Here is a 14633-nt window from a genome sequence, read left to right on the forward strand (position 1 = left end):
AGTTGCAAGGATTCTGTCAACTTCTTCCAAGCTGAGTGTTGCAAAACTGTCTAAATCTGACCCTGAAAACAGGCACAGAGCCTCAAGTTCACTTACTATTTCAATTGTGGCAGGGAGATCATGGCGGAGCAACGAGACTTTATCTGTGAAAAATGTTGCAAAAGCCTCACAGCCTATTTCCAATTCCCTATAGTTTGGTCTGCCTTGTGGCAGAGTTGTAAGAGTCTGAATGATACTAAATAATTGTGCTGGGCATGAATTTGCAGATGCAATCTTGGCCGCAAAGTAAGTTTTCTTTGTGGCCTTGACTGCCATCTCATAGGATCTCATATATTCTCTATAAGATGCTCTGTTTGCTTCGTTGTGAGTCCGCCGCCATCGCCTCTCTAGACATCTGAGCCTCCATTTCATTGATTGCAAATCTGCATTATACCACAGCGCCATCTTTTCATGGGGGCGCAGAGGACACCGAGGAGCGATCTCATCAATGGCCATGGTGAGCCGATTTTGCCATAGCTCAACCATGTCATCAAGCAAGTCGCCAGGGGGCCAGGGATCCCTCAGTTCCCTCTGGAACCGTAGTGGGTCCATTAGGTTCCTTGGGCGAGCTAAAATATGCTCGTTGCCTAGACAGGTTTGGGGTGGCACATCCATGCGGGCCTTCAGGGCATAGTGGTCCGACTGTGGCACCGCATTAGCAATAATTCGGGTCACTGTAACCCCCGATGCAAAGATCAAATCCAGCATGTGCCCGGCCTGGTGAGCGGGTGTGGCTACAAATTGAGAGAGTTCTAGCGTAGCCATGGATGACACTAGGTCCATAGCCCAATTGGAGTCATCGGCATGGACGTTGAAATCACCCAGGATTAGAAGCCTTGGGTGTTCCAACGCCCAGCCTGTCATGGCCTCCATCAGGGATGGTAAGGCACTGGCTGATGCGCTAGGCAACCGGTAAACCAGCCAGATCGCCAACCCCTCTCCCACATCCCACTTCAGACCTGCACATTCAATGCTGTCGATCTCTGGCGCCGGTAGCGCCCTGAAGGAGTAAGCCTCCCATATGAATAATGCCACTCCTCCCCCCTGCTCACTAGTCCGTGACTGGTGAAAGACTGAGTATCGTGGGGGAGGCTACCTGAGAGAGGGCTACCTTCTCCCCTTCATGTACCCAGGTCTCAGTCACGCATGCCAGGTCCTGTTGTGAGGGAGGAAGATAAAGGAGACTGAGATTCAAAGTGGAGGGCGGGATATAAATCCAATATCTTCTTCTTCTACAACTGTTGGTGACAAGTCTTCTTGACCTGAATGTATAATAACCTGCTGGCTGCCCCCATAAGAACAAGGCCAGTCTAGAAAAGCTGTCCTGGACCTGTAAGAAGCTGTCTGTCTGTGTTGTGACATCCTGTTCTGGAGAAGACTGTAAATGCTTTGAAAACCTTGGTTCTATTTTAAACTCTGACAAGCATGACAGCTGCAGAAGTGGTTAATTCACACCCAGTGCATAGAACTTTGTTATTTGCTCTGTGCCAGTCACTAGGAAAGGGCAATCAGATATATGCCTGTGGGAAGGAGACCTTCCCAGCCGCAGAGACGCAGAGCCATTGATGTCTTTGAAATCAATTGAGTTGCATGGGTGTAGCTGAGAAAGCAGAGGCTGGCCCATTCTTCCTGTTGTCAGTGTTGCTCATCATTTTAATCCTCATGAAATACAGTCCCAGAGAAGTGTTTTAAAACTTATTCGCCTTCTGAAAGGTGAGGCAAAAATCAAGCACATTGTTATAAAATAGGGTTGCCAATCCCCAGGTGGGGGCAGGGGATCCCCCGGTTTGGAGGCCCTCCCCCCGCTTCAGGGTCATCAGAAAGCGGGGGGAGGGGAGGGAAATGTCTGCTGGGAACTCTGTTATTCCCTATGGAGATTTATTCCCATAGAAAATCATGGAGAATTGATCCGCGGGTATCTGGAGCTCTGGGGGGGCTGTTCTTTTGGGTAGAGGCACCAAAATTTCAGTATAGCATCTAGTCCCTCTCCTCAAAATACTCCCCAAGTTTCAAAAGGATTGGGGTCCAATTCTATGAGCCCCAAAAGAAGGTGCCCCTATCTTTCATTATTTCCCATGGAAGGAAGGCATTGAAAAGGTGTGCCGTCCCTTTAAATGTGATGGCCAGAACTCCTTTTGGAGTTCAATTATGCTTGTCACAGCCTTGATCTTGGCTCCACCCCTAATGTCTCCTGGCTCCACCCCCAAAGTCTCCTGGCTCCACCCCCAAAGTCCCCAGATATTTCTTGAATTGGACTTGGCAACCCTATTATAAAACCAAAGTGTATTCATAGAAGCACTCTCATTCCTTAACGTGCAGGTTCGTTTTTCCTCGCCACATTATTGTACGTCATGCTGCTGGAAATTGCCTTTTAGACAAAGTTTCATGGTTTCGGAAGGTAACATTGCTGGAATGGCCCACACCTTGCTTTTGTTCTGACCTGTCTCACTTGAAGTATTAATGAAAGATTTTTTTAGGAAATCAGAAAGAAGAAATAATGTCACTAGCAATTAAGCTCACACAGAAAAGCTTCCCAGCTTGAGATCAAAGCAAGACTCAGCCCTTCCATAGACTAGTAACACAATTCCCTAGTTAATGTAAGTAAGAAAAGCTTTGCAAACAATGGACTTTAAAAAAACAATTTTTCATTCTTACACCCCCACCAATATCCCCAAATATATCAATTATCCCAAAGTGTCAAATTGACATTCCTCTACTTTTGATGGATACAAAAGCTGTAATTTATTCACTGTGCACTGATTAGAAATCTGTGTGGACATCTATTTTGCTACTGGAAACCTGAAACTAAGGAAACAGGGGCCTACTAAAACCCAACAAAGTGACATTTTAGTGAAAGCAGACCAAGCCCAATCCAAATGTCACCGTTAGATAGAGATACACAATGAAGCCCAGACTAACAGTAGGCCTCAACATCATTCCACTCAAAGGAAAAAAAACAGGTTACTTAAGATCTATCTACACAACATTAACTCTGGGCCAAACACTGACTCTCTTTATGTGTTCTTCTGTGGACCTAAAAAACAATTGTGGGGAATGGGTGTGGATCTGCACAACAGCAACTGTACTGCACATTTTAACTTTATTCCTTGTAGGCCAGGGTAGTGTCCTAAACTTAGCTTAGCTTTTTTATTACATTTATTTTGTGCAACAGTTAATACCTCTGTGCAACAGTTAATACCCCTGTGAAGCTGCCAAAAAGTTTGCTAGTCTCTCAAACAGCTGTGCACATGAGAAGATGGGCTCAAGTATGTAGATGAAGCAGGTGGTGTTTCTGAAGTCAAGAAGTTCCCTTGGAGTGCCACTAGATGGCAAAATGCAAGAAGGCTGTTCACTGAGGTACAACACTCAAGGAATCTGGGTAGGCACACTGAATTCAGTGTTTTCATTGTATATGCCTAAACTGCTGCACATTTGCTAAATGTCTTCTGTCTAGATACATGATGTTAGGTTTCCTTCTGTTGCATTTTTGCATCTGCAGTAGTAACAGTGCTGTAGTGTTATTACATTTATGTTTCTGTAAAATGAGTACCCAGCTTGCTGGGGGGGAAGTGTAGATGACTAGGGAAGACAATGGCAAACCACCCCGTAAAAAGTCTGCTGTGAAAACATGAAAATAACATCACCCCAGAGTTGAAAACGACAGGTGCTTGTACAGGAGACTACCTTTACCTTTTTTTTTCTTTTTATTGAAATCCATATGAATACAAAGTTTTAGCTGGGGGTGTTTTATTGTAAGCTATCTTGAACCAAGAGGAAAGATGGGATATAAATGTTTTAATAAATAAAAGTAAATAATAGTTCTAAAAAAAATCACAGAATATATCAAACTTAACAATTTGCTGAACTAAGAAAACCACTGTATCAGTAATAGTCACCTATCTCAACAAAGTACATCAAGAATGAGATCTCAGTCTAAAAAGGAAGGCATTTTGTGCCTTTTGAGCCTCATTAATTATATGTGGGTACTTCAGAGTATCTGCTTTTTTAGTATCCATATATTTTCAGTAAGCCTATTTTATATATATATATAATTTCATCAAACCAATACTGTATCTGAGCAATATTTTTACATATCCAATACCTAGCTTCTAATATCAAATTCAAGATAATTGTTCTGTCTGTTTCTAATTCCTGTAAACTGGAAGAAACAATTTCAGATAGTCTCTTTTTAAAAAAGAGAAATCCCTTTGGAGATACACAGAAAGCCACATAAGCACATTCTTGCTGGTTAGATTTACACCCTTGTTATTGGGGTATTTGGGATTTCTCCAGAGAGCAGGGGTGGGGTGGTAATGGCAATAGTTCTCTTTTACCACGTGGCAAGATGACTGAGGCAACCAACTGCCCCAGAGTCACCATGGGCACTCTCGAGGAAATGGGGGGATAGGGTTGCCAGATCCAGTCTGGGAAACTCCTGGAGATTTTGGGATGGAGTGCGGGGAAGTAGAGGGACCTCAGTTAGGTGCAATGCCACAAAGTCCATCTTACAAAGCATCCACTTTCTCCAGGGGAACTGATGAGCTGTAATTCCAGGAAATAACTAGGTTCCACATGGAGATTGCCATCCATACTCAGAATGTTAGGTCTTTGTATTACACGCCCCGCCCCCTACTCCGGCTCCATATTTACTGGAGTATTACATGAATACTGATAAGTTTAGCAGCCACATTTTTTTCTTTGGAGCGACTAACTGGTTACATTTTTATGAGTTTTCAAACACTCATAAAACAGCAATGAATGTTACATATCATGTGAAGGCCTGAAGTTACTGATATATTAGCCTACCTATATTTGCTCAGTTAACTAACCAATTAATTTCCAAATCTTGTTTTTTCAACACACGTTCATAAAATGTCTGATAGTACTATGTCACATAGCCCAGTGTGGCCTTTTCTGGGTGGCTGCAGCTCTCCAGCCATGTGATCCATCCTTTTCCCTTGTGAAAGTGCTGAATCAAGATTCAGCACTATTTCCCTCACCTGCCCAGCAGGATCTCTCAATACAGGTATTTATAATATCCCTCAGGGATGTTAATCAGTCCTGTTGATAATTTTGTAGTTGGATTAGATTATCATATTTCACCCTGCAGTTTCCTAGATTAGATCTGATTTTATGTTTTTCCCACTTTGCCAGCAGTTAGGAGTGGTCCTCATCTCACTGGATTGATTATTGTTTTGATTGGATCTTGTTTTAAATATCTCTCCTCCTCACCATCTTTCTTTTGTCTGCAAACCTGAGTACTAAAACATTTCTGCCTATGATAGAAAAGATCATGATGAAATGAGTTCTGACTCTTGAATACTTATGCTGGAATAAAGGCTTTAGGTGTTGCTGGACTCTGTTCGATTAACAGAGTCTGTTTTGTTAAATTAAGCAAGTTAAGCTTGTAGTTGTCAAGAAAGTTGTAATGTATATTGAAGCTTTGGTTAATACAGTTAAGCCAATTGAAAAATTCTAATTCAGCAATGTCATGCTAGAGCATCTCTTTGAAATACCTTTGCTGACGCATAATGATGTTTAAATAAGCAACAGAGTTTCCCAGTAGGCTGAAATGTTCCCTCACAGGTTTCTGAATGTTGCCACTGTTTATGCTAGATTCCTTTATGGAGATGATCTTGAATTTCAAAAGAATAGCTAGATAGGTGCCTAACAGTACAATCCTAAACAAAGGTACACAAGCAGAGTTTTAAGTTAATGGGTTTAGAAGAATACAGCTTTGTTTAGGATTGCACTGTAATTTAGCTCTAGGAGTTGAGAAAGCTTTGAGAGCGTCCTCCCTAGTTGGGTCATGCTCACAGCAGAGGGTACTTCTGAATAATCACAACCAATGGGGGAAGATGAGTCATAACTGCAGCTTTTAAAGTTAAGTACCAGATGCCCTGCAATATGGAGGATGGGGTTCAAAATAGAATCTTAAAGATGTGGCCAATAACACTAGAATGTCACAGACTAATGTCTCCCTCTCAGTAGAAGAGAATGATTATTATGGGGGGTGGCCCTTCTTCATATTGAGTCTTCCCCCAGCTTTAATTTTCTTCCTCAGCCAATATTCCTTCCCCATTGCAGCTCTATCCCCCCCCCCCCCCCACAACAAGGGTGTCATTTTTAATCACAATAGAGTGGGGTGGAGAAATTTCAGATAAGGGTAGGGTTGCTAACTAACTGGCTTGTAGCAGGTGTGGGGGGATCCCTTGTCTTTTTAATAGAGATTCAATGAGATGTTATATAACCCCATACCATGAAAAACTTCACTTGTCTATTTCAACACATTCAGCTTCTATTAAAGGGACAGAGCATTTCATAATAATAGATATTCAAAGGTGCACTCAAAGCAACTGAGAGAAATAAATCACCAAGGGTAGGTGAGATATCAATAGAACTATTTCAAGCTATAGTGACTAAATCTCAACAAGAATATATCAACAAGAATATGAAAAACAAAATAATGATCCACAGGCTGTAAATGTGCAGTCTACATTCCAGTTCTAGAAAGGGGAGATGCCAAAGACTGCAGCAACTCTCAGACCATCATATTAATTTTCCATGTAATCAAAGTGATGTTCAAAATTTTACAACAAAGACTCTTACAACATATTGAACAAGAAATGCTAAATTTCAAGCTTAATTCAGAACATGAAATGGCTCTAGAGATTGTATTGCAAATTCATGGTGGTTACTGGAGCATACCAGAGAATTTCAGCAGAAAATCAGTTTGTGTTTTATAGATTACAGCAAAACTTTCAATTGTGTGTATCATGAAAAGCCATGAATGGTTTTAAAAGAAACTTCTGATGGTTTTTAGGTGCAACTTGTACTCTGGACAAGAAGTTACTGTTAGAATAGAACAGGGAGAAACAGAATGGTTTACAATTGGCAATAGTGTCAGACAATGATGTATTTTATCTCTGTCTGTTCTATCTGTATGCAAACAATATCATAAGGAAAGCCAGGGCTGGAATTCTAGCAGGAGCTCCTTTGCATATTAGGCCACACACCTCTGATGTAGCCAATCCTCCAAGAGCTTACAAGGCTATTTTTGTAAGCTCTTGGAGGATTGGCTGCATAAAGGGTGTGTGGCCTAATATGCAAAGGAGCTCCTGCTAGAATTCCACCCCTGAGGAAAGCCAAATTAATTTTAGAGGAAGGTGGAGTGAGCAAGGCTGTTAACTATAAGACATAGAGAGGTCGTTAATTCATAGCATCACCATAAGATGAAAGTGAAATTTATTTTTTATTAAAATATTTACATCTTGCCTTTTGTTGTGGCTCAAGGTGGCTTACAAATCATAATTAAAAACTTAACAATTTAAAAGCAACAGGCAAAACCCCCAACTAATTGTTTTCCTCCTAAGATATAAATGTGGTTATACTCTTATTAAAAGTTCTGGGAATGCAAATGAATTTACTTTGTCTCACAAAGACAAACCAGAGAGAGAGAGAGAGACCATCAGGGGGAAAGTGACAGTGGAAAGCCACAGCTCTGCTTGATTCCAGGTGGGTTACCTTTAATGGGGGAACAGCCAGCAGCCTGAAAACTGTAATTGGGGAAATATGGACCTTTAAATATGAAGGGCTTTAAAGATTTAAACAGCACTCTCAGTTGAACCTGAAAACAAAGTGGCAACCAATATAGCTGTTGTAAAATGGCAAGACATATTTCCACATGGTAGCCCCTGACAAAAGAGTTGTCACCACTTCTGGACCAGTTGATGTTTCCAAGTTGTCTTCAAGGCCAGCTCAATGTAGGTTGCATTACAGTAGTCTAACTGTGAGGTTACAGAAGCATGGATTAGCATAGCCAAGTGAGATGAAGGGTAAGAACTGGTAAACCAAACTTAATAGAATTCAGTTTTTTCTTTCCCACATATACTAAAATGTGCAAGAGAAATTTCTCTCCCTCTCCCAGAATGCTAGAATTCAAGGGCATCCAATAAAACTGGCAAGCAATAGGTTCAGGAAGGACAAAAGGAAATACTTCTTTATACAGTGAGTGAATAAAATGTGGAATTCACTGCCAGAGGATGCAGTGATGGCCACAGGCATAGACAGCTTTAAAAGGGGATTAGACAGATCTGTGGAGGATAAATCTATCAGTGATTACTAGCCATGGTGACTGTGAGAAACTGCCTCATACAGAGGCACTGAATCCAGAGCCAAAAGGCAACATCAATGGAAGGTCTTGGCCTCTACGCCCTGTTGCTGGCCTTTCAGAGGAACTGGTTGGCCACTATGTAAGGGAGGATGCTGGATTAGATGGACCATTGGTCTGATCCACCAGGGCTCTTCTTATGTTCTTATGCTGCAATACTCTGCTTAATTAATTCTGTTCTCCTAGAACTACCGGAACATCAAACTTGGGTTATTGCTCACCTTACTGCAATAAGAATCACTTTTTAAAAATAGCTTCTTAGACAGATTTCCCCAATAGATAGATTATAACAGAAAGGACAAAAGTATAGCCAATTACTTCTGCTGTCTTTTGTGTACTATGACCCAAAATTTCCTAACTAATTTGCACTCCCACTATGGGTGTATTAGGAAGCTGAGCCCGCCTTTGGCGGGGGAGGGCGGGATACAAAAATAAAGTTGTTGTTGTTGTTGTTATTATTATTATTATTTTTCACCTTTCCATCAGAGAGCACAGCCTCCTTGTGCTTAAAACAATTTTATTTGGTAACATATGGTAACAGATTATATTTCTTGCATCATTAATAACTTCTTTTATCTATCCCATATATTACTTTCTACCCACCCCTCCCCCCGTTACTTGACCCCCGCTGGTGTTATTTACTTAAACTACTAATGTTTAAAGGTACCCTTAACTAATAAAAACAAAAAATAATATTCTTCTTTTTTCTAAGATTTAATCATTATAAAAAAATGTCCAATGTCCTTTTATTTTCCACTCTTTTTCTACATATCTTCTGAACTTTTTCCACTCCATCTTAAAAACTTCTAAATCATAGCCTCTTAGAATTCTTGTTAATTTGTCCATTTCACTCCATGTCATAACTTTTACAATCCAATCCCATATCTCTGGTATTTTTTCTTGCTTCCACAATTGTGCATATAATGTCCTAGCAGCTGAAAGCAAGTACCAAATTAAAGTTCTATCTTCTTTTGGAAATTTTTCCATTTGTAATCCCAACAGAAAAGTCTCTGCAACTTTCTTAAATTCATATCCCAAGATCCTAGAAATTTCTTCTTGAATCATCTGCCAATACTTTTTTGCTCTTTCACAAGTCCACAACATATGGTAGAAAGAACCTTCATGTTATTTACATTTCCAGCATCTGCTGGCATCTTATTATTCATCTTTGCCAATTTCTTAGGAGTCATATACCATCTTTACATCATTTTAAAACAGTTCTCTTTGATACTATGACACGTTGAAAGCTTCATAGAGTTCTTCCACAAATATTCCAAAGTTTCCATCTGTATTTCTTTATTTACATTAATTGCCCACTTAATCATTTGAGATTTCACTACTTCATCTTCCGTAGACCATTTTAAAAGTAATTTATATAATTTTGAAATTAATTTTTCGTTGCCTCCAAGCAGAACTTTTTCCATTTCTGTTTGTTCTTTTCTTATTCCTTCAGTTTTAATGTCATTCTCCACCAAACTCTTTATTTGTTACATTTGAAACCAATCATATTTATTATTAAGCTCTTCAGCAGTTTTCAATTCTATTTTACCACTTTGTATTTTTAATAGTTGATTATATGACAACCACTTTTCTTCACCTGTCTCAGCTGTTATTTTTATCACTTCGGCTGGCACTATCCATAACGGTTTTCTCTCATCTCCATATTTCTTATATTTCATCCATGTATTTAGCAAGCTGTGTCTTATATAATGGTGAGAGAAAAAGCCGTCTATCTCCCCCCCCCCCCAATAATACATATAAGCGTGCCGGCCACATTTATTTCCATGACCTTCCAATGCTAAGAGTTTTTTGTTTAACATCATCCATTCTTTTATCTATACTAAGCAAACTGCTTCATGATATAATTTTAAGTCTGGTAATTGAAATCCGCCTCTCTCTTTTACATCTGTTAAAATTTTCATTTTAATTCTTGGTTTCTTCCCTGCCCACACAAACTCTGACATTTTTCTTTGCCATTTATTAAATTGTTTACTGTCTTTCACAATCGGAATAGTTTGAAAGACATATACATTATTCTTGGTAGAATATTCATTTTAATTTCAGCTATTCTACTTAACGGTGACAAATTAAGTTTATTCCACTTTAACATATTTTCATCCATTTTACACCATAGCTTCTCATAATTATTTTTGAACAAATCAATATTCTTCATTGTTATCTCCACACCCAAATATTTTACCTTGGAGGTAACTTCACAGCCCGTTAGTCTCTGCAATTCTTGTTGCTTATTTATTTGCATATTTTTACATAGAAGTTTTGATTTTTCTGTATTAATACAAAGTCCCGCCAACTCCCCATATTCTTTTATTTTGGCTAACAACAAAAGTGTGACTTGTATGTGGTTTTCATTTATAAACACTATATCATCTGCAAATGCTCTGTATTTATAAATAAATCCTTTTACTTTTAATCCTTCTATTTCTTTATCTTGAATTTGCATCAGTAATATTTCAAGAGTCATTATAAACAATAATGGGGAAAGTGGACAACCTTGTCTTGTACCTTTACTAATTATCATGTCTTCTGTAAGATCAGCATTTATACATAGCCTTGCACGTTGTTCAGTATATATTGCTTTTATCATTGTTATAAAGCTTTCTCCCAGTTCCATTTTCTCCATTACTGCAAACATAAAATCCCAATTTAAATTGTCAAATGCTTTCTCTGCGTCCGCAAAGAATAATGCTACTTCCTTTTCTGGATGTCTTTCATAATATTCTACAATATTTACAACAGTTCTGATATTATCTCTTATTTGCCTTTTGGGAAGAAACCCCGCTTGATCTTCCTTTATAAAATTTATCAAATATTGTTTTGCCAAGATTCTTGTATATATTTTATAGTCATTATTTAATAATGAAATTGGTCTATAATTTTTTACATTCGTAATATCTCTATCTTCCTTTGGAATCAACGAAATAACAGCTTCCTTCCACTTATTTGGTATTTTCCCTTTTGTTCTTATCATATTCATCAATTTTTGAAGTTTCGGGATTAACTCCTCTTTGAGGGTTTAAAAAAAATTAGCTGTATATCCATCTGGCCCAAGTGCTTTTCCAGTTTTCATTGCATTAATTGCTGCTTCAATTTCTATTTTTTCAATTGGATCATTCAAAACTTTTCACATATTTTCTGCTAAGGGTGCTATTTTTATCTTTTGTAAGTACTCATCCATCTTTCCTTTCCTTATTTTAACACCTTTAAATAACTTGGCATAATACTTAAAGAATGCTCTTTTTATTCCTTCTTGATCTACCACCTCTCTTCCATCCACCACAATTTTATTAATAATTTTACTTTCTCTCTTTTTCTTCAGTTGCCAGGCCAAATATTTTCCGGGTTTGTTTGCTCCCTCGAAAGATTTCTGCTGCAATCTTTTCAGATTCCATTCCAGTTCTTTATTTAACAAATGTCTCATTTGCATTTGTAATATTGTAATCTCCCTTATAATTTTCTTTTTCCCGGGCCTTTTTCTCAGTTCCCCTTCTTTTTTCTTTATTTCATTTGAATGTCCAACATTTGTTTTTCTTTTGCCATCTTATCTTTGTTATTCAATGTAATCAATATTCCTCTCATTACTGCTTTATAAGCATCCCAGACCGTCTGAAATTCTATATTCTCTTTATCATTTATTTGGAAGAAAGCTTAAGTTTCATTTTCTAGAGATGCCACTATTTCTTTATAATGTAGTAAATCTTCATTCAATCTCCATCTTCTCAACTTCTTAGACAATTTTGTGATCCACATTATTGGGTTATGGTCAGCCCCAATTTTAGGTAAAATCTCTATTTTCTTTGTTATAAGGCCTAAGTCTTTAGTGCCCTACAACATGTCAATTCTGGAAAAAGTTTTATGTCTTGCTGGAAAAAAAGGTATAGTCCTGCACTTCAGGGTTAAATTTCCTCCATATATCCTCCAAATTTTCTTGTTTGACCAATTCAAAGAAAGACTTTGGCAATTTTCCTTCCTTATTATTTTTTTTACCCCCAGACCTATCCAGTGTGTTCTTAATTGTTCCATTAAAGTCCCCCATTATCAAAACTTGGTCATAAGTCAGTTCATCAAATTGTTGGATAATGTCTTTTAAAAAAGCATCCTTTGCACTATTTGGTGCATACAGTCCCAATAACAACTTTTTTTTGCATTTAATATTATTTCTACCACTACAAATCTTCCATCTTTATCTTTAAACACTAATTTCGGCTCCAATTCTTGTTTTATATAAAAAATCACTCCCCTTTTCTTCTGTTCAGTCAATGAATAAAATTCTAGTCCCAGTTGTTTATTCCATAAAAATTTGTAATGCTTTTGTTTGATATGCACTTCTTGTAAACAAACTATTACAATTTTGCTTTTTAATCCAATGAAATGTTGCCTTTTTTTGTGGTGAATTTAGTCCATTTACATTCCAAGATAATACTTTGTAATCCATCAAGGTGCAAATTCTTTATGTTCTTCATAAAACCTACGCAGTTCCTGTGTGATTGTAATTGTAATCCTTTTACCTTGCAGCTCAAAGCTCAGACTTTCAGGTATTATCCATCTATACCTCATTTCATTGTCATGTAGTTTTTCTGTCAATTTTTGGATGCTTTTCTGTCATTTATCACTTGTCTTGACAATTCTTTCATGATTCTTACTCTGCTGCCTCCCACTATCAATGTCTTTTCAAAATTTTTATTCAAGATTTTTCCCACCATTTCTTTTATCATATATCTTATAACCACATCTCTTGGTAGATTATTTTTCTTGGCATATAGTGAGTTCACTCTATACATATAGTCATACATGCTTCTAGTTCCTTCAAGATCTTCCTCCAAAAATTCTGCAATTATTCTTATTATATACCCTTTCAAATCAGTCTCTTCATCCTCAGGTACTCCTCTCAGACATATCTGGGTTTCCATCAATTTGCAGTCATGAATTGCCACCTTTTCTTGCATTTTTAGCAAGGTGGAATCATGTACTTTCACTTTCTCTTCCACCTCTTGCACTTTCTTTGATGTTACCATTGTCTCATTTCTGAGATCTTCTATATCTTTCCTTAGCTCTTCAATGTCTTTTCTGATTTCTTTTTTAGAAGCAGTTATCATGTCTCTCACCCCTTTCATCATCCTGGCTTCCATTGCTTCTAATTGCTCTTGCATTTTATCCATTGAGGCAGTCCTTGCACGGGTTAACTTACGCTCTGACATTTAAAAAAACACTGAAAATTTTGACCTCTCAAAATTAAATTGAAACTATCAGGTTTGATAGAGTAAGGCTTGCCCTTTTCAATAAGCCTAATTCCGCCGTCCTCAGAGCCTCCTAGGCTCAGATATTAATTTTTAAAGTTTTTATTTCTTCCAAAATGGCGGTTGCGACTTTCTGCTTCCTTAAAAAAATTTTTCCTTCAAAAGGCTTCTAAAATAATTATCAGCGATAATGTCCAATAGTATTTACCTTATAACCGTCACCTCTGACAGCTTCACCAATTTTTAATGTCCTGAACACTTTAAAAACTTAGTTTTAATTTTGACCTCCTAGCAATGGCCGCCGATGTTTTTCTATGATATTATAGTCCTAGAGTAGGCTAGCTGCTTCAATGATTTCCCTTTTCTATCCGACACTTCCTGCTTTTCTTGCCACCAAATCCCATTTTCACTGATAAAAAGATCTTGCGATGTTTGACGTATTTCCTGTATTGACTGTGAGAGTTGCAAATCTGTGACGATGGGGCTTTTTTTACCAAAACCACAAGTAGAGAAAACAATAAATTCCTTTCCACTTTTTAGCACTGTCCTTTAAATTTACAAAGTTCAAATTTCACCCTTTCTCCCCTTCTTCTTCCAAACTTTCTGAATCTCTATTTCCCATCTTCTGATTTTATTTTGTTTAACTTTAAATAGTCCCAGAATGAAGATAGTCATCAGTACCTTTTTCTGCAGGTCCAACACCGGTCTTGTATAGCTTTAGATGTTTAGCAGTCTCAAAGAAGGTTAGGATCCTGTCGAGCTTATGCCAAATAAATGACTCTGGCAACTTCTGCAGATGATGAATATGCAACTCATCTCCGGAGACCCCTCGAAGCATCAAAGGAGCCCCCCCCCCCCGGGACTCGCTTTTAGCCAAGGTCATTCTCCTCAGAGTTTCCTGTGCATATCTTGGACTGATCTCTGACTGAGAAAAGTAGGCAGTAGGCATTAAATTGCCCTCCACTACCCCGAACAGAAGCTCCAGCCTGCTCCCCTTCTGAGAAGCAATTCAGCTCGGCATTTTCCAACCCCGGAAGTTCCAGAGAGCAGAACCTCCTGAAACTTTAACTTAACTGGTTTATAATGTCAATGAAAGTATAATTAGTGACAGTTTTCTTTCCTCCCTTGTGTTCAAACACATTTGGTTACTTCCCTAAACTTATTTCCCC

Source organism: Heteronotia binoei, chromosome 1 (genome assembly GCF_032191835.1).
Source record: "Heteronotia binoei isolate CCM8104 ecotype False Entrance Well chromosome 1, APGP_CSIRO_Hbin_v1, whole genome shotgun sequence".
NCBI classification, from domain to species: Eukaryota; Metazoa; Chordata; class Lepidosauria; order Squamata; family Gekkonidae; genus Heteronotia; species Heteronotia binoei.